This window comes from Coturnix japonica, chromosome 5 (genome assembly GCF_001577835.2).
Source record: "Coturnix japonica isolate 7356 chromosome 5, Coturnix japonica 2.1, whole genome shotgun sequence".
In the NCBI taxonomy this organism is placed as follows: domain Eukaryota; kingdom Metazoa; phylum Chordata; class Aves; order Galliformes; family Phasianidae; genus Coturnix; species Coturnix japonica.
Genome location: NC_029520.1, coordinates 20,098,769 through 20,124,000, shown reverse-complemented (window position 1 = coordinate 20,124,000; position 25,232 = coordinate 20,098,769). Strand labels below are relative to the sequence as shown.

Sequence of the window (25,232 nt, the reverse complement as noted above, 5' to 3'; positions counted from 1 at the left end):
AATGTCTCCTTTTTCACAGTCAAATATAGGTACACAATATAATTCTTTAAGAACAATATTTTCAAATCATACTTCAACATTTCACCCGTGCTGAGTGCTGGCCCCTGAAACAAAAATAAATGCATTATGTGCATTTTGTTTGTTGTTACATGCCCAGAATGATTAAAGCAGTTTACCTTCAACTGCATATGACTTGGATTATTGTTGAGTTGTAAACAAGTATTTCAGAAATCTGAATAACTAAAAAAGCACAGCTATTAAGGACTGCAAAGATCTGCTTCCCTAATGCTTACCTTTCAAAGGTAGGATGCGTTACACCATAGCATAAATATTGGGAAATTATTCCCTACAGCTGTGCTAGCAAGGATGTTGTTCAGCAGGGTACCAGAGACCTGTGCAGCTGTACTGTATTGGGCATGTGGCTGGTGAGATGATGAGTATATTTGCTCAGTGCTTGGACTTTGTGGGCATTTCAGTTAGATGAAGATGTGACTGTATTTAATAAACTGTACACCTTGAGGTGTCCCTGATCTTTTGTGTAGAGGTCCAAAAGTAGGAGGAAGATGAATTGTGGTAGCGTAGAGAAGACTACTCAGAAAAGTATGATCAGATTACCACATAGTTCTCTGGTGCACATGGCTATGGACACGCAGTAGCATGTTATGAAACCTAGATCAGTGTTTCCTATACTACAGATTTCAGCTTATGCCTCTTCACATTCATTATGCAGATGTTGGTTCTTGGAAGCAGTAAAATTGCTTCTGATAAATTCTTTGTGATACTAGGCAAAGCATCGTTGGGAACATCAATAGTTACATATAGGAAAAAGTGATCTTGTCCAACTGGTCATAGGATCTCTGGCAACAGAGCACACCTTGTCAGGAAGCAACCTTTATTCAGGAGATATTCTTTCTTTAGTGGCTAGCTCTTGAATGAGGCCAGGAGGGAGTGGACCCCTTCTGGTCATGTGGGAAGCATGGGTAAATTGCTTGCACCTGTGCTCCCTGGGCCAGCCACTCCACCAGCTGTTCAATCATCATGAGCTCAGGCCCTGATCTAACAGTTCCCTTACAATGGGGGGAAAAAAATCTTAGTTGAGTGTAAGGCACTAAGGATGGAGATGCTAACATGTAGAAGCGTGACTTCCTACATGTAACCAGCCTACTGTAGGCAATGGCACTGCAAAGAGGTTGGTTTCCTGTAATCAAAACTTTTGGCTGTTAGCAGAGATACAGCAGATGAGGAGGTGGGAAGTTGACATAAGTGTTGGGGAGCAGTCAGCGAGGGGCAGCACTGATTTCTATGGAAAAACTATGCATACAGAGGAGTCAGCATTTAGAAGACAGAAAAGAGCCTGGGTCCAAAAAGTATGTGGGAACATTTTTGCCTGGAAAATCCTACCACACAGAGATAACCAAGAAAGCTGTGGCTGCAAGGAAGTCTGTCTGGAATCACAAAGCCTAGAGGCTGAGGCTGATGAAGGTTCTGACTGCTGATAAATCTGAGTGTTTGTTACAGATGGTAGCTCTGGCATAAGTTCTGGGCAAGCTCACAACTTCCAGTGGCAGAAGAAAACTCTTCATATCAAAGTGAATGGAGGGATTTAGGACCTGTTCTTAATTTTAAGAAACTTGTCCTATCTGTTGTCTTAACACCGTACCTTATTACTTAAGAACGTGTGATGGTTTTTGTTTTTCTGCAGAGATCTTAGCTGCTGAGCGTTTGGAAAGGGATGTGTTACAGAAGCTGGTTCAGAGCTGCGCTGCCTGCCCTGTATGTCTTCATACATACAAAAAAAAAAAAAAAAAAAAAAAAAAAATCCTTGATATTGAGAATTTTTCTGACCGGCGAAGGGACATTTTGTTTTGTATCCCATCATGTACACAGCACAGTGTCTTCTGAGAACCTGCTGCTTGGGGTAAGGACAGCAGTAATGTAACACAGGTGTGGTACATTGTTATCAGAAATAGCCAGTCTGTAGTGCCCATCAACTCAAGGATGCTCTGCTTGAAAGCTTATGTTTAAATTCTAGGTCTTTCTATTGCAAACACTTGTTCTAACTACTTCATGAGGTTGTATGAGATTCTCAGGGCTGTCACTCACCAGTGGAACAAATTCTGCAATAAGGAGGAATACATGTCAGCATTCTGAAACGTTGCTGTCTTTCAACGATACAGTAAGATGCTGTTTGATGATATTGCCTCATGACTATTTTTCAGACTAATCTGATAAGCGTCTCAAAACATTAGCAGCAAGACACTTTATAGGTACCTGCTAATTGGACTACTCCCCTGGGGAGGCTTTCGACCTCTGTCACAGGTGAAACTAAGTCATACGTTCATAATACTGTTTAATTCATAGCTCTTAGGTGAGAGATACAGAAGTGTGAAGTGTGCTTTCAGACATGCAGAAGAAAAAATAAGCAATGGGATGCAGTTTTAAGAAACCTGAGAGTTGTACTGAAGAGTTGCAAAATGATTCCCAGCTGAACAGAGCCTCACCTGAAGAGCTGCAGTCCTGCTGAGGTCAGCAGTAATGGGGAGTGTAGAGCTTTCACATCAAACAGGCAAGAAATGGGTGACCTTACTGAGTCTGGACTTGACTATAAATAAAAGAACAGCTGCTGCTCTCAGAGTCAAAGTACGATAAAAAGCAGGGATTTACATCTTACAGCGAGTCTGGGACTCAGTGAGGCTCGCAGACCATAACACACAGTGGGGGAAAAATCCTGTGACCTAAATCAGTGGCAGCTGCTGTATAACAGGCTTGGTAATTTCCCACACCTGTGGAAGGCAGCTGTTTGGGAACCACAGCAGTTCCTCGTGCTCTCTGGCACTGCAGTAGGTCCCACCGAGTTCTTTCATGCGCTGCAAATGGAGATTTTCCACTCTGAGAAGACAGCATGGCTGTTTCAGTACCAAGGAGGTGATAACATACACTGTTCTACCTTCGCACTGCCTTGAGGTGCAAGGAAGAGGCAGCCAGCTGTCTGCCCTGTGCCTTAGAGGGGAGTATTATGCAGTTGTCTGAGTTAGCAAACTCAGAGCTGTTCATGCTATTTCTCTGGTGCAAAAATTCCCTAGAATGCACTGGGCAGCACGTAACAAGGTCTACAAACAATTGCTGAGGCATAAACAGCCAAATTTCTTATTCCCAGGTGATAGCCAACTAATTAAAATAATTATACTGCTCCAGGAGGTTTTTACAGCCTCTTTGCAGACATGTAAATGTATACTTAGAATATAAAAACCATGGCAAATCAGAATGTACATCTCAAACTCCACTGTTTTATGCAGCTTCAACTAGGAAAGGAGAGAGCTGATCACTGTGCAGAGGTGCTATGTACCATCCCTTGAACACACTTGCCTTGGCTGTATTCACAAGAAATAAAACTGCTGCTAATTGCCTTCAAGTATGGGACTTTGCCCTTGCGAGCAGTACAAAACCATGGAGATTTGGTTCATAAGATCTTAGCTTGCTTTCATATCTTTTACTGAAGTAGCAAATGTTGTATGAGGCCTCAGAAACATTTGAGCAATTCTCCTGGTGCATTAGGACTGAAAACAAATCCTGACTGTGTGATCTTAGATTCATTCTGCTGTTTGGTGAGCTTTTAAAGTGCCTTTTACTGAGAATAACTGGTCTGTTCTTGGAGTTTCTTTTATTTATCTTCTCCACTGTGCCCTGTGAGAACACTGACTTAATGGTAGTGTTTTCATTGGTAAATGATGTTTTCAGTTCAAATTAGAATATGCATTTACTTAACGTAAGTAGGAAACATCTCATGCCCTGCTTAGAAATGTGAGTTAGAAAGTAGAACAGCATAATGTAAAAGAAAGCTATTGAAGAAAATATATAAAACAGAAGCAATAATTTTTTTAATTGCATGATAGTCCTATATGGGCCCTGGAAAGACAAAGCTGGAAATACTCTCAGAACAAGATCAAAAAATGGAAGGAAAAAAAAACACTCAACAACCACCAAAAACTCAAACCTGACTAACATAGCACACGTCCTGTGACTACAGCCATCTCACAGACCCAAGCTACCTTGCTTGGCTGTTATAGGTAGGGGTGTGCTGAGCAGTACACTCAGGCCACAGGTATAAGGAATAAAACCTGTTCTCCAAGCAGGTGACCAACTATCCATGAAACAAGAGCCTACCTTCTTTCTCACATGGATCTCATGTTGCCTAATGTGCTTCTCATGTTGAGCTCATTTGTGTTTCTCTGCTTTCATTTTAAGTAATGGATAAGCATGAGTGATGCTAGCATGCTAAATTTAACACTTTGAAAGGACTGTTAATCTGTGCCAAGCTGATCACGTAGCAGCTGTAACTTTGCCAAGTGCTGGGCAGTATTTGAGGTAAGATGCTTCTTTTCTATTTTTATGTTTTTCAGATAGCTACTTTCTCTTGATCCAGTGAGTGCCTTGAGGTAGGTACTCTGTCTCTCCTGAGACAACTGCATATTAATGTACTGAAGTGGAAGGAGTGCTATTTCTGAATTCTTGTCTCTCTTTTAAACACTAAAAATTTCCTAATGTGTTGTGGCTGTTGTGCACAGCTGCTATGGTGCGTAAGCTTGTTTTAAATGTCTGCCTGGTGACTGCTTGGAGTTACGGGAAGGCATGCAATCACTGAAATTTTATTTCTGACAGGGCTGCCGCGTGACTTCTTGTGAATGGGCATTTCCTAGGTTGTGTTGCATTGTTCTGATCTTGAATTCTTAGGATTGTCTTTTAAGACAGCTGTATCTGACCTTGATGTAGAATCACAGAATGGTTTGGGTTGTAAGGGACCTTAAAAATGACCTAGTTCCAAGCCCCTGTCATGGGCAGAGCTGCCCCAAACCAGATGAGGCTGCCCAGGGCCCCATTCATCCTGGCTTTGAGTGCCTCCAGTGATGGGGAATCCACAGTTTCTCTAGGCAACCTGTTCCAGAGAAGGGACGGTTTATATTTGATAGGAAGTGCATATAGGAAGTCATAAGAGAATCAGAATTCTTGCTTCTCTTTAGGCTCAGCTGGAACTTTGATACCAATTTATTGGAGCCTGAGAGTGAACAACAAATTTACTGCTTAATTATTCCAAAAGGTAAGGCTCAGAGTTTCATGACTGCTTTCTACTTGCTGTTCTTTCTTCTTCTCCTGCCCCCTTTCCTTAATTTATTTCATTAATATAGTAGTTCTGTCAGTGCTTTTCCTTCTGCCTATACCCAACACTAACTTCAGACACAGGCAAAATTGAGTGTGGCTGCCTACTTGGCTTTAAGTTGGTGCTACAAGTGGTGACAGTGACAGAAGCTGCTACTGAGACGTGTCAGGATGTGTAGTATGATAGGAATGGTTGGATGAATAAGACAAGATGATAAGAATTTTGTATTTGCTCCTCTTGAATATTTACCATAGCTCTTCATTCCAGTTTTGCCCTTCACACTCTGGTAGCAAGAGCAACCTGGCTTTATTTTCCTCTCTAGTGCTAGTTAAATTGCTAAGAATACTCAAGACATTTTTGTTTATAGTAAAGGCCTGGGCTAATTTCATAGGAGCTAAAGAAAAGCCCTTGTTCTTTTGACTTGTAAGCTAGATCCAACAGACATCCAGCTTTTTAGAGACCTATCTATTGATTGTGTCTGCCATCAACTGTGTAATAGCAGTGGGAGTCCTCTCTGCAAAGTGCTCCAGTGTGTACAGACATTTTTGGTAATGTCATGCTCTAGGTTTTTTTAGTTCTCAGTCATTTCACTGTTTTTTTCATTCTCGTCTTAATAGGGGCAAGTGGGAAGAAGTTCTCAAGTGTTCTTTTGTGTCTGTTTTTTGTGTAGATATTCAGAAAGTTAAATTTTAAATAAAAATGCTACTTGCTTTGCTTTTATTAAATTCTAGGCTGTCCATATAAAACAGGATTGTTTATGCCAAACCTTCAGGCTGACTAATAGCTTCTGGACCATGCTCTGGGTTTGTCTGTCTCCTGCACTGTTATTGCGTTGGTCTTGTTGAACACGTTTTGCCTTTGGTTATACATGTTTTTGTTAGTGCTATAGAAAAAATGAGGGAGTTTCTTTCAAGATAGCTGGAGAAAATTACAAAGATATTTGTTTAAAGATTTAGCAATGGTCAGTAGGAGGTGCATTTTTGTCTCCTGGTAAATTTATTGTGAGGCCACAGCACCGGTTAGTTGTGTTATTTGAAAACCATAGTTAGAAAAGTCTACTGTCTTCTGGTTGCTTTTATAAGGGTTTCTGTCTTCAAAGCTTTTGTGTGTCTGGGAGGTGTAAAGCTCAGTAGAAAAATTTATGCAAGTTTATTTTTTCCTCACAGCAGATAAGCTTGAATCAGCTACTTCTGTGCGTTTAATAGCAACACAATGGTTTTCACTTGCATAGTGCTAACTGGGCCTCTGAAGTCAGTTGTGTTAGATGTGGGGATACCCTCAATACCAGATGGGGTGTGTGTGTGGGAAGCAACTCAGCGGTATTCTAGCAAGTTATTTCCACAAGCATCTGTTGATGCTTTTTTTTTAAAGCTATGAAGTATCTCTTACTCACTGGTGGCTTCTTCTATTTTATGTGGCAGCTGAAAGTCAATCTAGGCTGAGGCTTTGAGTTAGTGAGTGCATCTCCAAAGCCAGGCTTCTGCAAATGTGTTTATGCTGCAAAGCTGGTGTTAAATCAGTTGCAGCTGTCCTGGGCTAGTTTGCTAAGGGTTTATTCAGTTTCTTGCATTACCTTTGCAGTCCATGCTGTCACATGTGTGTTGCTAGCACTGCCCAAATGAGCTAATTAAAATCTGTGCTGGGTTGCACTGTAGATGTAAGCCTGACTCAGCAGAAGAATTCTTACTTAACATCTTAAAAACTCAGTCTACCTGAGTAGTGAGCTGCCTGTGGGATTAGGAGGTTCTCCATCTCTGCATTGTGGTTGTTGAGGGTGTGTGTTGGACCCTCAGTTGGGATCAGGCATTGGCATTTGTACACTTATTAAAGTCAAACAACAAAAACCTGCTTGCAAATGTTTACTTCAGAATGTCATTTTCATCCATAATTTTAAACATGGTGCTGTTTCTGTTATTTCCCCAAATTGTAGTGTCAGCTGTCGTTTTCAGTGATCACAGCTACTGAACTCCAGCATGCAATAAATTACCTTCTGATCAAGAAGGGTTCATTTGCCAAATGCTGCAGCCTGTCAAAAACTTGTACTTAAATGAGAAGAAATATCAAAGCTATCTATGCGTTAATTGCAGTGCCAAAAATACACTTACCTCAGTAACCTTGCCTTTATGGGATCATCAGTGTACCGCTTCTGTGAACAATAGAAAAGATTGGTATGGCTAGATCACATCAGCCCACTCTCACGGCCTGTTACAGGATTCCTCTGCCCTCCTATAATGGCTTCTCTGCAGCTTATCTAGCCTGTTATGAAAGAGAACAAGAGATGATAATTTCTGTACAGCTCTTAGAAGGTATTTCTACCACTGAATGTGATTCTTGCAGTGTTTTCCCTGATGTTCGTGTTACATTCTAGTTTCACAATTTATAATAAAAACAAAAAATAATAAGAATCACTGACATAAAAATATGTGCAGAATCAGCTCCATTTTTACACTCATCTGTACTATTTTGAAACTTAAATGATGCACTCCGTAGATTCTGATTTATTTATTTAAATCTAACACATGCTATCAAATATAAACTATTGCACCAGGACCAACTATATTCCACTGTTACCACTAGAAGTATCCAGAAGTGAAAGGATTCTGGTTTTTTTGTTTTTTTGTTTTTTTTTTTTTTCCCTAATGGGTGCCTCGATATGTGAATATTTCAGACAGAAGCAAAGCCAGTGTGGTAAAGTTGGTTGTATTTAAGTATGACATCATGTGGTGAAGGGAGCTGTGCCTATGAGTAGAATGATGGTGATGATTGTTAGTAGTATGGCCTTGCAGATACTTCTAGCAAAATGATGGACAGTGAGGGCATGTGGATAATTCAGCAGTATGCAAGAGTCAATATGAGTATATCCTTCAGCCATTCAGTACTGCCTCAATGGTTAAACAGGGCCAACTGATTTACAAAAGCAGCAGTTTCTTTACCACGTCCACAGGTCATCATTCTGTCCCAGAGTTTGTATTTATTAGTACAGTAAATAGAACAAAACTGCCACTGGGCATTCATATAGCTACTGAGTGTTGAGCTAAAGGAGCCTCTGTCTTCTGCATATGCTTTTCAGATGCGTAAATGTTGTGCTCTGAAGTACAGCATCATCAATTTATGCAATGTAGTTGCTGTCAGTTCAGATCATCTTTTCAAATTGCTTACTGTAAACTTAATGGGACAAATGAGTGAATGCAGTCTGAGGAGCTGGGGATTATGTATCATCAAAGCAATGCATGAACTGTTGCGATGTTATGCTTTGTGAGCTTTGTGGTTGGTTGGTTGGTTTGGCTTTATGTTCGCTTGTTTGGAATGAACAGAAGTTTTAGTTGTGTTCCTGTGAGGTTCCACTGAATTTTGTGGACAAAACCTGCAGTAAGTTCAATTTAATGCGTTCAGAAAATATCACTGGGATAATAAGACTGTGGGTACCCTTTTCTTTTACCTTATCCTGTAATCATATGCAGCTGTCTTCTCAAGTGCTCTTCCTTGTGTAGCCCCCCACAGGAACAAAACAAGTACAAGTTTGTGTGCTCCCACGGTGGAATCAGCAATGTGCTCGTTTTTGCTTTCTCAGTTAGCTTGTGTTCATTTCTATCTAGACAGCATAATATTAACAAATCTACGCTAGATGGAAGCCTGATACTTAGAATCTTAATGCTCGTGTCAAGTGTTGGAAACCTTAGGTTGCTCAGGTGGTTGGATTCTGAAATATTTGGAACTGGAAGTCCTGTATGGTTACCATTAGGTGATAATTAATCTCCATGTTCTGTAGTTTATGTTCATCGGTGCTGCTGAAACTATGTAATTGCGCTGTAGCTGGTGGCATCTGCTCTCAGCTTTGTTGTAACCAGAGAGAATTGCTGCCATGTGTGGCAATATGGTCTGTGTGCTGTAGACTGCAAGACAAGCAGAGTGGCTGCTCCCTCCATTAGAAACTACTCATTCTTGCTCTTAATAAATTGCAAATAGTAACTCAAATACTTGATTAAAAATAAATGCTACAGTGCTAAGGACTTGCAGTTATAGCTTGCTTTGTCCAGTGGGAGCAGTAAAATAGAGAACTAAATGTATTATTTCCTATATTTTACAGCTTTAAGATGCCCGTTTAAGTGGAATCTATCATGGAAAATTGTACTAGAGCCCTTTTTTGGCAAGGTATGGTATAGTGACTCTGTAATGCTGCCTCAGGGGCAATAGCATATCTTGAGCTTGTGTGCTTTTTTGTCTTTGCTTTTATGAGGATATCACTGGAAACTGGTTTCTGTTTAACCCTTGGCCTATTTTTAGTTCTACCCAACTATTTCTGCGGCTCTCCACCATAATTAACTGATTGTTGGTGTCCTCCCTTCATGCGTCATTTCTCTCTCCTTGAATATTCCTTCATTTTGTGTTTTTCTCCCCTGCTTCCTCCTTCTGTCTGCAAGGCTTTGTGAAGTCCTACATAAACAGATGCTGAGATGCATCGCTTACTTGTCAGGAAAATCTGTAGCCCCAGCTCTTCTTTGTGAGTCGTTGATATGCACATAGTTGTTCTGCTTTGCATCTGGTTTCTGAGGCAGACATTTAATCTCTCTTAAGTAAACAGCATCCACAATAGCGGGGAAGCTTAGCTGTAGCACTCTTAGAAAGTTGCGCTTTCAAATCCCTCTATGGAGAAGGGGGAGAAATCAGTAAGTTTACTCAGATGGGAAGTACTGTACATAATCTTGCAGAATCCTACAAACTACTGAGAGCTGCTAAAATGATTTTCTGGGTATCACCTGTGCTTTGCAGTAAAGACAGGCCACAAGAGAGGCCAGATTACCTTCCAGGTAAATAATCCCACAGTCAGGAGGCAGATGAATTTCTGTCTTTTTCAACTGAAATTAATAATTTGCAGGTAGAAACAGTGAGCTTGCTGCATGGTAACAACATACTGTATTGCAAATACGCAGCAACAGTGTGGTCAAAGAGTGCTGTTGAGGTCATGTGGCCAAAACCTTGTCAGATATTTCCATATGAAGAGTGGCTCTGCAACCTTACTTGACCTATAAGTGTGTATTCTGTTCAGTGTAATCCATAAATGCATTTATTGTGGCGTTGCTCCCCTGTGGAGTATTGCATTAGCCTATGAACAACAGGTATCTAATATAGGGATGGACTGGGAATATAATAAATGTTTGTTGCTATAGCAAGCAAGCAGAGTGTACATAGCAATAAGGTTGTTTAGAAACTGTTCCAGGCAACTACTGGGATGTCCAGCTGCGATCTCCATGTCATACAAAGCCTTTCAGTTAGAACGTGCTTTTCAGACATGATTAGTTGTTCTGTGTGCATTTTAGGTATCTAGAAAATCATGAAACCCAGGGTCTGACTTGCAAAAGTACAAACTACATGGAGATGCATCTAGAATCTAAGAGAACAATGTGCAGATAAATAATCATAGAGTTGGAGGAAGATGAGAGAATATCTGTTCTGTATTATGCCGTGTGGTAGCACTGACTCAGCCTTTATCAGCCGTGGAGATGCTTGTCTATTTTGTTCTCCAGATCCTTCAATCAGCATAAGCAATTTATTACAGTGCTTATCTGGGTGGGTTTTTTTGTTGTTTTTGTTTTGTTTTGTTTTTGTTTTGTTTGTTTGTTTTTGAAAGTGAAGTATTGTACCTGATTCACTCTTCTTGCAGTAATGGATAGGACAAGACAAACAGGGTTAAGCTAACATTGAGAGCATATTTTTGATAACAATAAAAAAGGCTATCTTGGACATAGAGAATTCTCTTCCCTCAGTCTTTTAGGGCTCTATGGTGCTTATCTGTCCAGTCTGCTTTTTTGCAAGTGCTGCGTTTTAACTCTCATTTTCATTTCTCTCAACTGGATATTCTTGGGCTCGATTTTATCACTCCTGAAGTACCTTCCCCAGACTGCTGGTGATATTTCAGATGAGGCTTTATCAGTGGCGCTCAGTGCAACAAAAATACAGCTTCACATCTTGCTGGCTGTTTCCAGTGTGATAGAGAGAAGCAGGAATTTGCACTCCTATCTCACCTTGGATTTTAACAAGTACAAAGCAGCATTTTTCAATTGTCTGTTCTGTTTTCAGAAATGGATGAAACAATGAGGTTGTAGCTTTCCCAAATCATTTCATTTGAGAGGGGGAAAAATGTTTCAAGCCAAGTAGTTGGAATTCAGTGATTACAGGCAACAGGAAGGCTCAGATATTAGCTAGACTCAACCTTACCTATAATAAAGTTGTATGTAGTTAAGTATCTTTGCAAAGGTTCAGGATAATATCATTTTCAATCTGGATAATATCTTTTTTTTTTTTTTTTTTTTTTTTCTCCCAGAGAAAGCCTCGATGTCTTTTCTGAATAAGGGAGATCAGAAACTGGGCATGATGACATGAATTCTGCCAGCCAGTGATTTCCATGGGAATCCGCTTCAGTGTTCAAGAAAAATAGCTTGCTTAGTGAATTGCCATCCTCATGTCTTGCACCATAGGGGTCTGTGTGTACGTTGGCTTTATTCTCTTCATATCTTTCATGTAAGATGACTACATCCTTATCAGCACTGAAATCAATGTGAGGGGAAATTTGACATTTCAGCTGTTTTCAAAACACCTAATATTTTTTGGTAGAGTTCGTTTAGTAGAAAATAAATTTAAAGTACTAGATGGTCAGTGTAAACATGTAAGATATACCCAGTATCTGCTTCCCATGTTTTCAAAAGCATTTTACTGTGATAGAAAGCAATGTTTGACTAGGAGGCTCAGTAATTTTAATAAATCTTTCATGTACAAAGCAGTGCCTTCTGTCAGCTGCTTCCTACATAGGTTTCGGGGTATGTGTTGACAGGCCAAGCAGGAGATATGCTCTGGTTCTCAACTCTTCATCAAGAATTTACAAGAATTCTTGTAATACTTTATTCTGTGGTAAAACCTTCTGGTGTCTACTCCTAAGTGATTATATACTGAGAGGTGGCAGAGGAAAAGGGCTTCCATAAAACGTTTTCTGAAAGTTGCAGTGTCTAATTTGTATTATGCCTCATTAAGTGAAACAGTTGATTATTAGTTCAAGGTTCTGGATAGTTTTTGAACGTGGTCAGGCACTGTTGAAGCCTTGCTGCTGTCAGACTCATTAGCGAGAGAGCAATAATCTGCTAGAGAAAGATATTGCTTTATTATTGTGTCATGATCAGTGTCAAGAGGAATAAGATTTCAGTTTTGAAAATGGTTATAGGGAAATATGAAGGGTAGTTTAAAAGTTGTCTTTCTGCCTCATTTGTGGGCTTTCTCAGATTTCAAGCGTAACTGGATTCAGATAATATAAAGGTTAACATTTTCTCTGATAGATGTGTAAGACTTCTCAGCAATGTTTCTGACATCCAGAAACATGAAAGTTATAGTGAAAGGCTGAAAATTTCATCCAGATCAGACCTGTGCGCAGTAGTGCTGAATTCTTACCAGTGGAACACTTAGAGTCATAGAATCACCAGGGCTGGCAAAGAGCACTAAGACCATTGAGTCCAAACATCAGTCCATCCCCACCATGCCCACTGACCACGTCCCTCAGTGCCACATCCACGTGTTTCTTGAACACTTCCGGGGATGGTGACTCATCCCCACCATGGACAACCTGTTCTAATGCATTACCATTTCTTAGAAGAACTTATTTCCTAATATCTAACCTGAATTTCCCCTGGCACAATTAAGGCCATTACCTCATTAGCAGACCATTACCTTCATCTTGCTAGGTAAATGGAACATTTTTCTTCTTTGTTTAATTATCTCTTCTCCATCTTTGGTTATTGTCATTGCTGTGACTGAACAGAAACCATTTATCATAATTCTTAATGATTCATTGTTAACTAATTAAGTCAGTGAAGTTCAGGAAGAGCTTCAAGGTATCCCTGGTACTGAAGGTAGGCATCTTGTAAGACAAATAATAATTTTACTTTGTGACAAATACTGGTATTCTTCTCTTATCTGCTGCTGGGAATCCGCTGCTTCAGACCACATTTGGTTACCCACAGCTGATATACCTGATCCTACCTGAAAGTTCCTGTGGGGAATTGCTTAGTTCTGGATGACTTTATTGTATTCATAGTTGATCCACTTTGGAAACAGTGCAGTGAGGAGTATCAGCATTGCTACCATGTCTGGATTACTTTGATAAAAAGATATAATGCTTTCATTTTATCTGCTCTCTGAAAGCATGAATGAACTGGACTGTTCTGGTATTTTCTTAACCTGTTGAGTGAAGAGAAACTTTCTAAAAGATGATCTTTCTTTAGTAAAGCTTCTTGTTACAAATCTTTATGCCTGGTTGTGTATTTGTATCTCTACTCAACCTGCTTTTGTTCTAGCTGATCTTAGCCTGTGGCGAGCTAAGGGGAATGTGTTCAGCCCTAGCAAAAGTATTCAGATCGGAGTTTTGTGAAAGCAGCTAGCAGCAGATCTACAGGATTTCTGCAGCTGCTTTAAACATCCTCCAAATGCTTTTATCTTGTCATTTATGTCCAAAAGACAAAGTCATATTTTAGCCTTGCTCCCACTGAGTTCTTCAGCTGCCTCATAGTTGCAGTTGCAGGCTAAAAAGTGCATCCAGCCTAACAGTCTGTATTAACAGTCTGTTCTCTGCTAATTGATACTTAATACCTCTGCATATCTGAAACCCCACCACCACAAAAAACAAACAAACAAAACAAAAGAAACCCCAAACCCACAAAAGCCAAACAAGAAAACAAGAACAACAACAAAAAGAAACATCAGCAAGCTTAAAAAACAGGACTCTGCTGAACTCCCTGTAAAAATAACATTAATTCCCTTCTTCTTTCCATTTGCCCTCCACAACAGCAACAGCAGCTCTGTCCTGGTGTGAGTGAGAAGCCTGATATGTAAGGCTTACACAGCTGTGTAGTTTTGGACTCCAAACAGAGGAGTCAAGCATCTGGAGCCAGAATATAATATATGTTTTGGAAACTGCAGTCTTAAGCTAACAGACTAGAGAAAGCTAAAGGGAATAATATCAAGATAAAGAGGATGCACCTGTAAAGTAACTAATAAAAAGCTTGAATGGATCCAAAGACTGAAAGAATCTTTGGAACCCATGTTGCATACAGTTAATGAAATAATGCTATGCTTTGCTGCATTGGGACTTTGTTGTACAGTGCAGGGGTTGCTATTGTTGAGAGCAGAGGGAGAACAGACAAAAAAAACCCCTCTGATCTTTGGCAGTAAGTCACAGAGGTCACCCTCAGGAAGGAGAACAGACAAGGCCTGACAGCTTCTCCACTGTCTCTCAAAATTGTAGATCAAAGCAGTTCTGTTGCTGTGGTGAAGACAACAAAACAACAACTTTCTTGTGCACTCATGCTCTCTAGAGATATAACGGTGCCTGCCTTCACGCTGACACCAGCCATGAGGACTTCTATTCAGATTAAAGGATTATTGAGCGGTGTGCAGTTTGATTCAGAATCTCAAGAATGAAACATGTCTTGAAGTTCCTTAGTAAGTTGTGTACAAATGAGCTTCTTCCTGTTATTGATGGTGATGTCTGATCTTCATTTCAAGGATAATCTGGTTCAGTTTACATAGATGGTAACCAGATTTCAGCGAAGAAAGCAGACTTTACAAGCTGTATTAATGGCGTAAGTGACAATAATGTGTTCTGGCGAGTGAGGTCCTGTAACGTTGTTGTTTTAAAATAAAACTAGTTTAAAGTGGACTTGCTTTCCTGGGAGCAGTAAAATTAAAAATAATTTAAAAACAATTTATGAAGTTTTAAAAACTTTTTTTTTTTTTTTAACTTAAATTGTGGACTTAAAATATGGAGGGTTTGGTACTCAGTAGTTAGAGCTCTGTTCTCAGAAGGTGCCATGGAATCTCCCTTCTAACTTTCCCTTGCTCAGGAGGGAAGGGGAATAAGAGCTACTGTACATAATGTCTGTGCAGCAAAGGAGAAACAGGACTCTGACAGCTAAGGTCATCTGTCACTGAGGCAATGTGTTCAAACAAATGTAGATTAATGCTCAACTTGTTTAAAACTTGATAGCTGAATCTACTTGAAAAGAAAAATATTGAAGCGCTTTCATATAGCATCAGCTTGGCACAGATTGTCATATATTGTTTAGGCTTTACTGAAGGAAAGTTGTAGATCTGTGTACCTTTCCAAGTGTTTCCCCGGAAGATTTCCCTGAAGTAATAGGATTTTCTGCTGAGAAGTGTTTTTCCCCAGCATCTTTCAGGGCCCTGTAAAAAAATATACCAGTTGCACAAATCCCTGTCCTAAGAGCTACACTGCCTGACATTTTTAGTCCTAAGCTCTGAACATACAAATAGAATACATAGTACATATAAATATGGGATTTTGACTACAAGTATCACTTGCATTGAAATGAATCTGGTGGTTGTCTGGCTTATCTTTATCAGGTAAATTACATTTCTTTGAAGTTTCAGGTTGTGTTGGCAAGCTTCTACATTGGATACCAAAACTTCTGGGGCTTGAACCAAAATCTGAACTCTCTGAGAACTGCCTGAGTGGCAGAGATGGCAATCAGAGCCTGAGTGAACCTGAGTGGCTCTGATATGAGATCCTGGGGTAACAAACAATTTAAAAAGGTCTGTGCCCAAAACTGTAGGTTGGGACATCTCATGCAAGGGCTAGTTCCTAACCTTGTCATGGACAAATGTGTCTGTGTAGCCGAATTAAGGCTGAAGGGCATCATAAACAAGCTGAGTCACTCTTCTGGTGTTGGGATGAACTGGCCTTATGGAGACCTGTAAATGGTAATGCTGCCTGGAAGGCTGAAACTGTAACTATTTTCTTTTGATGTGGCTGAGTAACCAGATCATAGAAGGCATCTGCTTTGGAAGTGCATTTGGCATGATAAATAATATTTACACAACTCTTCAGTAAATATCGCAGTGACATTTACTAGGCGTTTGTTTGTTCTTCTGTTTTTTAAAACCTGTATCCTTATCTTACCTTGTTGAGAGCAGAAGATCATCTGCTTTAAAGAGAGAGCTTATATTTTCCTCCTCCGAGCACTGGTTTTCTTACCATTCCAACAGTGCTACAGAGATGTGTGGCAGTTTGCAGATGTTTCCAGATCTTTACTCAGAGGGTTTTATAATTCAGACCCTGATTGTATTTCAGATTTTTCAAGAACCTTCTTCTTTGGATCTTGAAGATCCATGGCAAAGTGGGTGAAGTGCCCAAATGGAATCTTCCTGCCAGGTGTGTGAAGGGGTGGAAAAAGCCTCTGTTGAATTTCCAGATCTTGACTATGTTCCCTCAAGAGCTTCTGAGAAAGCCTCACTGAGAAAATGTATTTGCTTGGGACAGATGTGTGTAGACCTCCCCAATTCTGAGGAACAAATCTTACTACGGCCTCAGACTGTCATGCAGCCAGCCAGGTATGTACCAGCAGCATCCAGTCCCTGCCATTCAGAAAGCTGAAAAGAGAGTTTATAGTGTCATTAAGAAATTTGTATATATGGTCTTTGATGATACTTGCGCAGATGTTTGTGAGGATCTGCTATACTTTTCCACACAGAGATGGAAAATGTCTTATGTATTCTGATATTATTGTAATGACAGCTTGCTTGGTTTACCTTTGTATAATGAATATTTAAACAGTATTTAGTCTATTAGCTGTCAGATGTGCCGCAACTCATAACTTTGTAAATCTTACTTTAGCTTGTAGTAATACACACTTGAGTGCTGGCACAACACCTTTACGGTTTGACATATGCAGATATTTGTACCTGGAGGTACTACAGCCCTGCAAAGTATCAGAGTTGTTTTATGACACTGATAGTGATGAACACTAAAACCTGTTGGATGTAGCATTCAGTTGTCTTTGCAAGTTTGAAATTTCAATTAGATCAAGCAGGAGACTGTTAGAATTAAAGAAAAATAGGGACTGCAGAAAGGGAACTGGAATGATTGATTTCTATTTGTTGTTTTTTTCCATTCTTTCATGTCTTCTGGCCTATTCTGTTCTGCATCTGCTGCCCAGCATGCATTTGCCTCCATGTGCCTTGTTATAACATAGTTTTTCTCCATGATGCTCAAGAGTCATCGCTGTTGAGAATAATCAATAGGAGAACCTATCTTGTTTGGTGTCTATTTCCTTGAGCTTTTCTTGTAAGCAACCTTGTTTATATTAGGGTGAATTAAAATGCAATAAGTTAAAAAGATCTTCACCTTCCCTTGAGCTTACATTCTACAGGAGTCCATACATGATCAATTTCTAGCATGCTGTTTTCCTAGCAAATTTTCTTTCATACCTGACTATATGACTCCTAGCAGAAACTATGCTGAAGTTTCCGCATTTTCTACTTCCTTAAGAGAGGTGGTGGTACAAGACATCTGTATTGGGCTATTTTTCTTCATAGCAGTCAATATGGTGCTTTGTTTTGGATTTTTGACCAAAACAGTATTGATCACACACCAGTGCTTTAGTTAGTGCTGACCAATGCTTTAACAGTGCCAAGACTTTCTCACTCAGCCCCCTCTCCCCAGTGAGTATCTAGGAAGGCACAAGAAGCTGGCAGAGGACATAGCTTTGAGCAGCTGGTTGGGGCTACCAGGGCACACCACAACATCTTGTCTAGATTTAGGAATGCTGATCCAAGGAGTTGGGGCAATATGTAAGTGTATTAAAATGAAGAAAAGCAAAAGGGTTTGCAAATAAGCTAAGGAGTCTTTTTATGTATTTCTCCTCCAAATGGAGATGAAAGCAGCTATGGCTGCTGTGGGACTGCCTTAAAACATCCCTTGGCAAATTGCAGGCCAATTCAGTAGCCATATGGGAACCCTGTTTTGCCACCCTATACTGCTTTGTACCTTTCTTGTCTCTGAATGAGACTTTAAAGTTTGGCTGTGTTCTGAAAATAAAGTAGGAAGGCTTTGAAGTTTCCATGTCTGTTGTTTCTCAAAGAAATGTGCTCAGTTTAGAAGTAAAATAAGGCTTCCTTTCCTGCTGCTTTTTAGAATGTTCAAGTGGAACTTTTTCTTTGGCTTTTACCTGTTACTAAGGCATACTGCCCTAGATTTAGACCCTTAAAAGCTAAAGCTGAACGGGATTTGTGGCCTTTTTTGCTTTGTTTTTTCTTTCCATCTAACTTCACCAAACATTTGTTTGCTAAAACTTTAAAGCAGGTGTGGGGATTAGCAATTCTGGTGTTTTAGCTGGCTGAGATAAAACCATTGGCTGCTCAGTGTTGAGTTTTTCTCCTGTGTAAAGCAAACAAAAAAAGCCAAACTGAATTAAAAACAAAGAACATCATATTGTTATTAATACACTGGAGATTTAAAAAGAATTCAATAAACTTTTTGTGTAATAGTGACACTGGAGTGGTACACCAGTATCACTCCAGTGTGTGAGTAGCTGTGTTGATTTAGATTTACTTCCCTTAGCTGTATCTGCTCTGAAAAAGCCAGCGTTGGCCTTTTTCTGTGCTGACATCAGTAAGCCTAACAGTCACCACATAAGGATAGGTACATCTGAAGCGAGGTCTGTGTGCACATAGAATCTATTCACCTTGGAATCGTTAATGAATTTATTCGCTGTTTTGCAAGGTTGATAAAAGGTTATGGGTTTTTAATTTCCTGGTGGTGAAACTGAGGCATAGACAGTACAAGATATTGTGTAATCTGAGACTTCTGGAATTTCTGTTCTTACTTTTCCTTAACTTCATGTTCCAGAAGGCCTGAAATGAGCACTGTGTATATACGCTGCCTGCATGTGCGTCGTGTGTATGTCTCTATGCACTCACAGTAAAATCTGTATTGAGAGGAGAAGGAAAAAAAATTTTAGCAAAGCTACTTTTTGGAAATCCTGTGTGACCTGAGACTTATTTTGTCACTAATTCATTCACTGTTTCATTTTAATTCTTCCTCCCACTGAAGGCAGGAGTTTTATGCTGCCAAATGACACAACTGGAAGTTCCAGCATGTGTCACCAGGGTGAAATGGTGGACAGAGCCTGCGTGCCTGCTCTGTGCAGGAATCAATCACCTAAAGCACCTGTGAGGTGAATGGCTCACTAGAAAATTAAGCACTTCTGTCATGCTGGGTATTGTGAATCAGGTGAGAGTCAATTGCTAAGTAGATCTGGGACCAACTGTACTTCCCTGGGACTAAGGGCCTGCTTATAGTTAGGCCAGATGCTGGGTCTTAGCTATAGCTGTCTTCATGCTCATAAACCAGTTTCACTGTACTCCTATCCCTTCAGTTCCATTCACTCCCATATCAAATTTTTCATTGTCAGCATTGAGCTTTTCTCCCAGGTTTTCCTAAAAAGAACATGCATTCATTAACTTTAATAATGAATGAATCTGCCCTAATGGTCCTGTTGTGACCAGTGTATTCATGTTTGCTTCAAGCAATCTCAGTTCTATTTAAATTATTATTTGTCTGGTAGTTACTGTCTCTGTCTCCTTACTTTGTTCTTTCCTCATTTTGCTGATTTTAGATTTTGAAGAGAGGTTTGCAATTTCATCAGATGAAGTTCTTCAACTCCTTGATGATTTGCATTTTCTCTTTTATGCTATGAAGGTAAACAAGAAAACTTCATACTTTGTATTACAGCAAAATTGTCCAATAGTTCACAGCAAGGAGTATCCATCACTTCTATTTACAAAGTTAGGCCTCTATCACTTTGTTAGGGGGCAATAAGAATGGACAGATAGCAGGAAGATCTCAGAAGTCTGTCCTCAAAATCAAAGTCTAACTGACATGAAAGAATGTCTCCTACACTTTGTTGATATTTTAATCCTTAAAAAACCCACCAACAAACAGCAAAAGACCCCATGCAGACATCTTACCATCCCCCAAAACATTATACACTGGTTGCACGAGGAAATTTTGATTCAAAGTTCATTCTAATGAGACTAGGCAGATGTTTGAGATTATTGCATAAACCGTGAAAAATGGGGGAAAAAAATATCTAGATTCCATAAATAAATAAATAACCTTATCTGATCTTCTGTTGGTGTGTGAATTACATAGAAAATACTTTGTTATACTGTGCTTCTAAGAGCTAATGGTGTAGCCAGAGCATTTTCTAGTCCTGGATGCTACTTGGGGCATTTTCATGGCCAAGAAGAGAGAAATTCTTCTTTCTTGTTTAAAGGTTCTGGTCAGAATGGATGAACACCTACAGGTACTGCCTTCATGTGATTTGTGTGGAGGATGCTGATGATGTTTTCAGAGCCATGCAGATGTGGAGCACAGTCAATTGTGATAATAGAGGGAAATGTCTTTTATGATCTTTGTGTGTGTTTGATGACAGTTTGATCTGTGACCATCTATAACTATCTGTTGTAGGAACAAATAGAAAAAAATTAGTTCAAAGAAGTTCTAATGTTGTAACTGAAAATTAAAATGCAGTTGAGAGTAGGGTGAAGGCTACATACTTTGATTTCTATGTTAAGTTTATATTGCTGTCATTAGCAGTTGGCAACCAGTGAAATACTGCAGGGAGTAAAAAAAACCTATATTTTAGGGAACAGACTGCAGATTTGTATCAGAGATGGGGATAACATGGCTGGTTATTAAGACCAGAATTATTTTATCTTCCGTTAAGTATTTGGCATACCTGTCACTCAGCTACATTCTACTGAGATAGATAAACCAAAAGCTTGATCAGGTATAGCTGATAATAACTAGTCAATAATGTTATTTCTTGATCAGTATTGGTCTCCACTTTGTATTGCTTTACGTAATAGCATTTGTTTCATGTTCTTTAGAGCCTCTACACAGAGGCTTTCTTCATCTGATTCTCTAAGAACTTGCTCTTTATTTTTTTTATTCAGCCTTAAATTTCTGTTTAAATGTGTTTAGCAGTAGTGCTATGTGGACTGTTTTCAATTTGTGCAGGTTTTCACTCTGATTAATAATTTCATATCTTTATGTAGTGTAATGCATATAGTAGATGCCACCATTTAACTTCCAGCTTTTTGGAAATCAAGAAATGTCACAGTGAGTGATATTTTTCCTGCTGTGGGTTTGTTTGGAAATGTTTCTAGATTTTTTTCCACGTCTTTTGTCGTTGATGTTGTCAGTATTTGCATATCATGTTCATTCTCTTTGCTTTTTCTGATTCTTAAAGTAATGGGAGTTCACCTGTAATTGCTCTGCTACAAGCAACCACTCAAGTACCTGATACAGTTTCTGCTGAAACACCTGTGGTGTGCAGTATAAAACAAGTCCAGTTTATAAGCTCAGATGCCTGCTAAATGAGATTGCAAAGAGCTGCTATGCACGATACACTACACGCCAAAATCCATTTAGCTGTTCCTTATTAGCAGCTCCAACTGAAAGAACATGGAGTTCTGTTAATCTTGCCTAAGTAACATCTTGTTTCCCAATCAAGTGCAATCAGGATGATCTGATCTAACTGTATTATCAGAATGACTATTTTGATATGCTTCACAAGTAGTTGATTAAATTTACTGGGTGTTGCTGTTGTTGGGCTGTTGTTTTTTTTGTGGGTTTTTTTTTCTGTTGTTTTTTTGAATATTCTGTAAGAACAGGGGTCTTTGTGTTTGGTTGGACGTGTCTGGGTTGTTGAGATGTTCTTGTTTGTTTTGTTTTTACTGCAGAATGAGTTTTGTAACATTTAGTGGGCATAGAATTGTGTCACAAATTTGTGATGTCTATTAATACTTCAAAATGTACAAATTATGGTTTCCTAGTATTCATTAATTTTTCCTGGCTCCTGCTCCATTGAGAATAATTGACTCCTTTTTATTGTTTCCTTCATCTGGAGTTACAGAATTAATCCAATATTACAGTTGTCTCATCTGCACTTGTCTGTTCTGCTACTTTCCCACATTACAAGTACTTGAATGCACGATGATCTTGGTTTTAACCAGAGAACAAAAAGTTTCTGCTTTTCTTTGTGTTTTCTGACTTATTTCATTCAATATTCATCTTATTTTTTATGACAGAAAACTTTACTGCTACTGTACAGCAGTCACAGAGAAGTGCACAGGCTTTTTCTTGATTTAAAATTTCCAGTTTTTCAGAATAATATCCATCTGCTCCCTTCTGACACTGGAGGACAGCTGGTGTCACAGAACAAAGAAGGCTGAGTCCCGGTAAGCAAATTGCTTTGGACAGACGTCAGCAGGCTTCCCACTTGTTCAGAATTTAGAAAGAAAAAGTCATTTCTGTGATGTAACTATGGACCCAAGAGCAGTGTTTGTTGAACTAGGAGTTATGGCCAGTTGTAGAAGGATTCATTTTATCAGTAAATTCAACACCTTCATGAGAGAACAGGTGTATTTAAGGCCTGGTTAAGAGGCTTCCATATTGTAGTTTGAATACTTTTCCCCCCATCCTGTCCCTGTTGTCATTAATATCTGTAAATCTTGATAGAAGTTACAGAGCTGATTAATTGTGCTGGTCTGTAGTCTGTGGCGATAAGTAACTCTGATACTGGCCCAGCAAATGAAATGACATTATTTAGCCAGTACCAAGTACATACGATCAGTGCTTTCAGCTTTGATACAAGATGGTCACGCTTCAGCGCTAGTTAACCACAAGTAAGGGAGACGGAAGGGTGGTGGGGTCCAATGCTCAGAATTATTTACACTGTGTGTGTCCGTACATGCGCCCATTATAATAAGCTTTTCATTTAAATGCTCATGTCTTCTGGCTGTGTGTTAATACTCAGAGTTAAGTCTTGGAGATAGGATGATCTCTGAATTTAACCACTGAATGAATAATGTCAAAGTAGATGCCAGGGAGCTGCAGAAAATACTTGCTATCTACTGAGACACAGTATTTTTCTGATATAGAGTTAATGCTACATTTAATTTTTTGTTCACAAACGGAGTGGCTGAGGTGCTTCAGACAAGATGAATAGTAAAACATGGGACCAAGACTTTGTGCAGGAATTCAACGTCTACATAAGCTCTGAAGGAAAACTACTGGGCGAACTTTCTGGAATTCTGACCTAGGTAGTTGTTATATTTCTAACTGTGCCTGTGTGGCTCCCTCTGTCTTTTCCCTACCTTGCCATTACAGTGGGGACAGCTGGAGTGCAGGACAAGTACCCTTCTAACCATTGCTCTCATGGTTTTGAATTCCTCACGTAACTTTTCTTTGGAGTGAGGCTGTCCTGTGAAGAATATCCTACCTTGTCTTGACTTTTCACTAACATTTTCATTTGTCCTCTGAAGCCCAATTTAACTTTTATAGCAAACGCCACCTCTGCTGTACCTCCTGCTCTGAGGTCTTCATGGTTGATAATACATCCAGGAGTCTCAGCAAATTTGAAAGAATATGAAGGTTTGTTTCTTGTTTTTCCCATTTGAACTCTTACTTAAACACTTTGCAGGCTCTACTGACACCAAGTGCCCCCTCCTGCCCCTGTTTTGTCATGCAAAGGGTGTATTTAATCTCCCGCATCCCAGGTGTGTTTTGAGGGCTTTTGCAAACTACTGCCATCTTCCTGGGGAGAAAGAGTTGTAGGGAAAGACATGCTAGACTGAGGGTGAAAGAAAAAGGAGGCTTTAAAATATTTTGTATACTCTGACAAAGGAGAGAAACAACGACGAGATAGAATAAGCAGGAAAACTCTCCAGGGATGTGACAGCTGAACTTTTGAATGAGCTGTGAAGTGCTTTTCAGCTCTTCTGTGTGCTGGTATTCAAGATGGCATCTCCTCATGAAGGTGAGTACTCTCTCTGCCTTCCTGTGCCTATCAGTGTTCACCCAGAATACTGGAAGGTATGAGAGGAATGAGCAGTACTCTTAGCTTCCATAAATTAAGGCACTCGAGCTCAATTGGCTCAGGTCTACTACTTCACAGTAGAGAATGCTATTTATATGCAAGCATGCAAAAAGAAAAGAAAAGCCTGTCAGTCACTGACTGAGGATCAGAGCCAAATTCTAGAATTCAAATGCTAGGTCTCAAGGATGCTTAGAAAAATATCACTGCGTTAAGGTTGTCTCAGCCTATGGAGAAGTCCAGAAGTTCAGTGAAACTTTTTCCCCCCTCTGCCTTCTGATAAAAGAATTCAATAAAAGAATTCCCATCTATTTTGCAAATATTCTTCTTCTGCCATTTTAGTCAAGATCTTAGTAGTTTGTCTTGCAATATCTAATATGATTTATCCAGACAGGCTTTTTGTTTTTACTAGGAAAGGGACTTTTACTGAATACAGACCTGGATTCTGCTCTATCAGTGTTTGTCTGATGCCTTCAGGAGGTGAGCTTCTACACATCAATTCTGCAGAAGTGAGTACAGCTATTACGAGGTGTACAGATTATTCTGTTTAGCAACAAGGGAAAGGAGAAGGTTTGGGGGGGTGGGATTTTTTACCATTTTGCTTTTGATCAGCATTAACTGTAATCTTTCACCCTACCTGCTTCTTTCTGTCATTCAGCTCTGTTTCAGAAAAGTATGGTCCCTTGTACAGCAAAGTGACTGGTTCCTCCCAGTAGCAGTAGGAATCCCCTTAAGACTGTAGTAGTGTAAGGATAATGATGTTTTAAATTGGAGCTGTTATCCCATTCGTTTGTTTCATCTCAGTATTTTGTTTTCTAGCACAACAGTATTCACTTTTGGTATTGCTTTAACCACTCCTAAACAAAACAAAATTAGTTTTTTGTGAAACACTCTCTGATCAAATCATAGCCCTCCACAGAATTTGGGGACATGGGATACGATGTGTGCTTAACATTTCAGTGGGGTTTGATTTGTGTTTTTATTCCCTCCATTGAGCTGTCCTGGATGAAATTCAGTGTGATGCATTATTTCATAATTTTTGCACCCTAAGTGAGGAAGTTACTCATGCTGAGATTCGAAACTTTTAATCTTATGGCGAATGTGACAGTACATAGTTTCAGCCAGTGCCATGGCACATATTTCAAGTTTTTCTGGAGTGAGAACTTTGAAGCTGAGGGTGGCAGCTGAATTACCCACATTCAGTGAGAAGAAACCAACTCCTTTCTTGTAAGTGATTTTGTAGGGAGAACTCTTTCCTTTGCCACTGCTATCCTTGATAGATCTGTTATAAAAGTTAAATCATTTATCAAAACTGCCACAGCTCCCGTGACCCGTAGAAGAACAACCATCAGACC

The 25,232-nt window shown here is 39.6% G+C and overlaps 2 long non-coding RNA genes across 9 annotated transcripts in view; one reads left to right on the top strand and one right to left on the bottom strand.

The window, feature by feature from the left end:
• LOC107314796 overlaps window positions 1-25,232 on the top strand; it is a 35,223-nt gene that overhangs the window by 6,714 nt on the left and 3,277 nt on the right. The window contains exons 2-7 of one of the 6 annotated variants that reach the window (XR_001555625.2): window positions 1,703-1,918; window positions 4,401-4,436; window positions 5,019-5,095; window positions 9,243-9,307; window positions 16,287-16,367; window positions 16,476-24,386. This is a non-coding gene — a long non-coding RNA (uncharacterized LOC107314796). Of the gene's footprint in view, window positions 1-1,702; window positions 1,919-4,400; window positions 4,437-5,018; window positions 5,096-9,242; window positions 9,308-16,286; window positions 24,387-25,232 lie in introns of all 6 variants that reach the window. The other 5 variants (XR_004307489.1, XR_004307491.1, XR_004307490.1 and 2 more) reach the window with 5 other exon arrangements.
• LOC107314795 overlaps window positions 6,862-25,232 on the bottom strand; it is a 38,265-nt gene continuing 19,894 nt past the window's right edge. For 2 of the 3 annotated variants that reach the window (XR_004307485.1, XR_004307486.1), the window contains exon 7: window positions 6,862-7,411. This is a non-coding gene — a long non-coding RNA (uncharacterized LOC107314795). Of the gene's footprint in view, window positions 7,412-14,919; window positions 16,586-25,232 lie in introns of those variants that run through there. The other variant, XR_001555622.2, reaches the window with a different exon arrangement.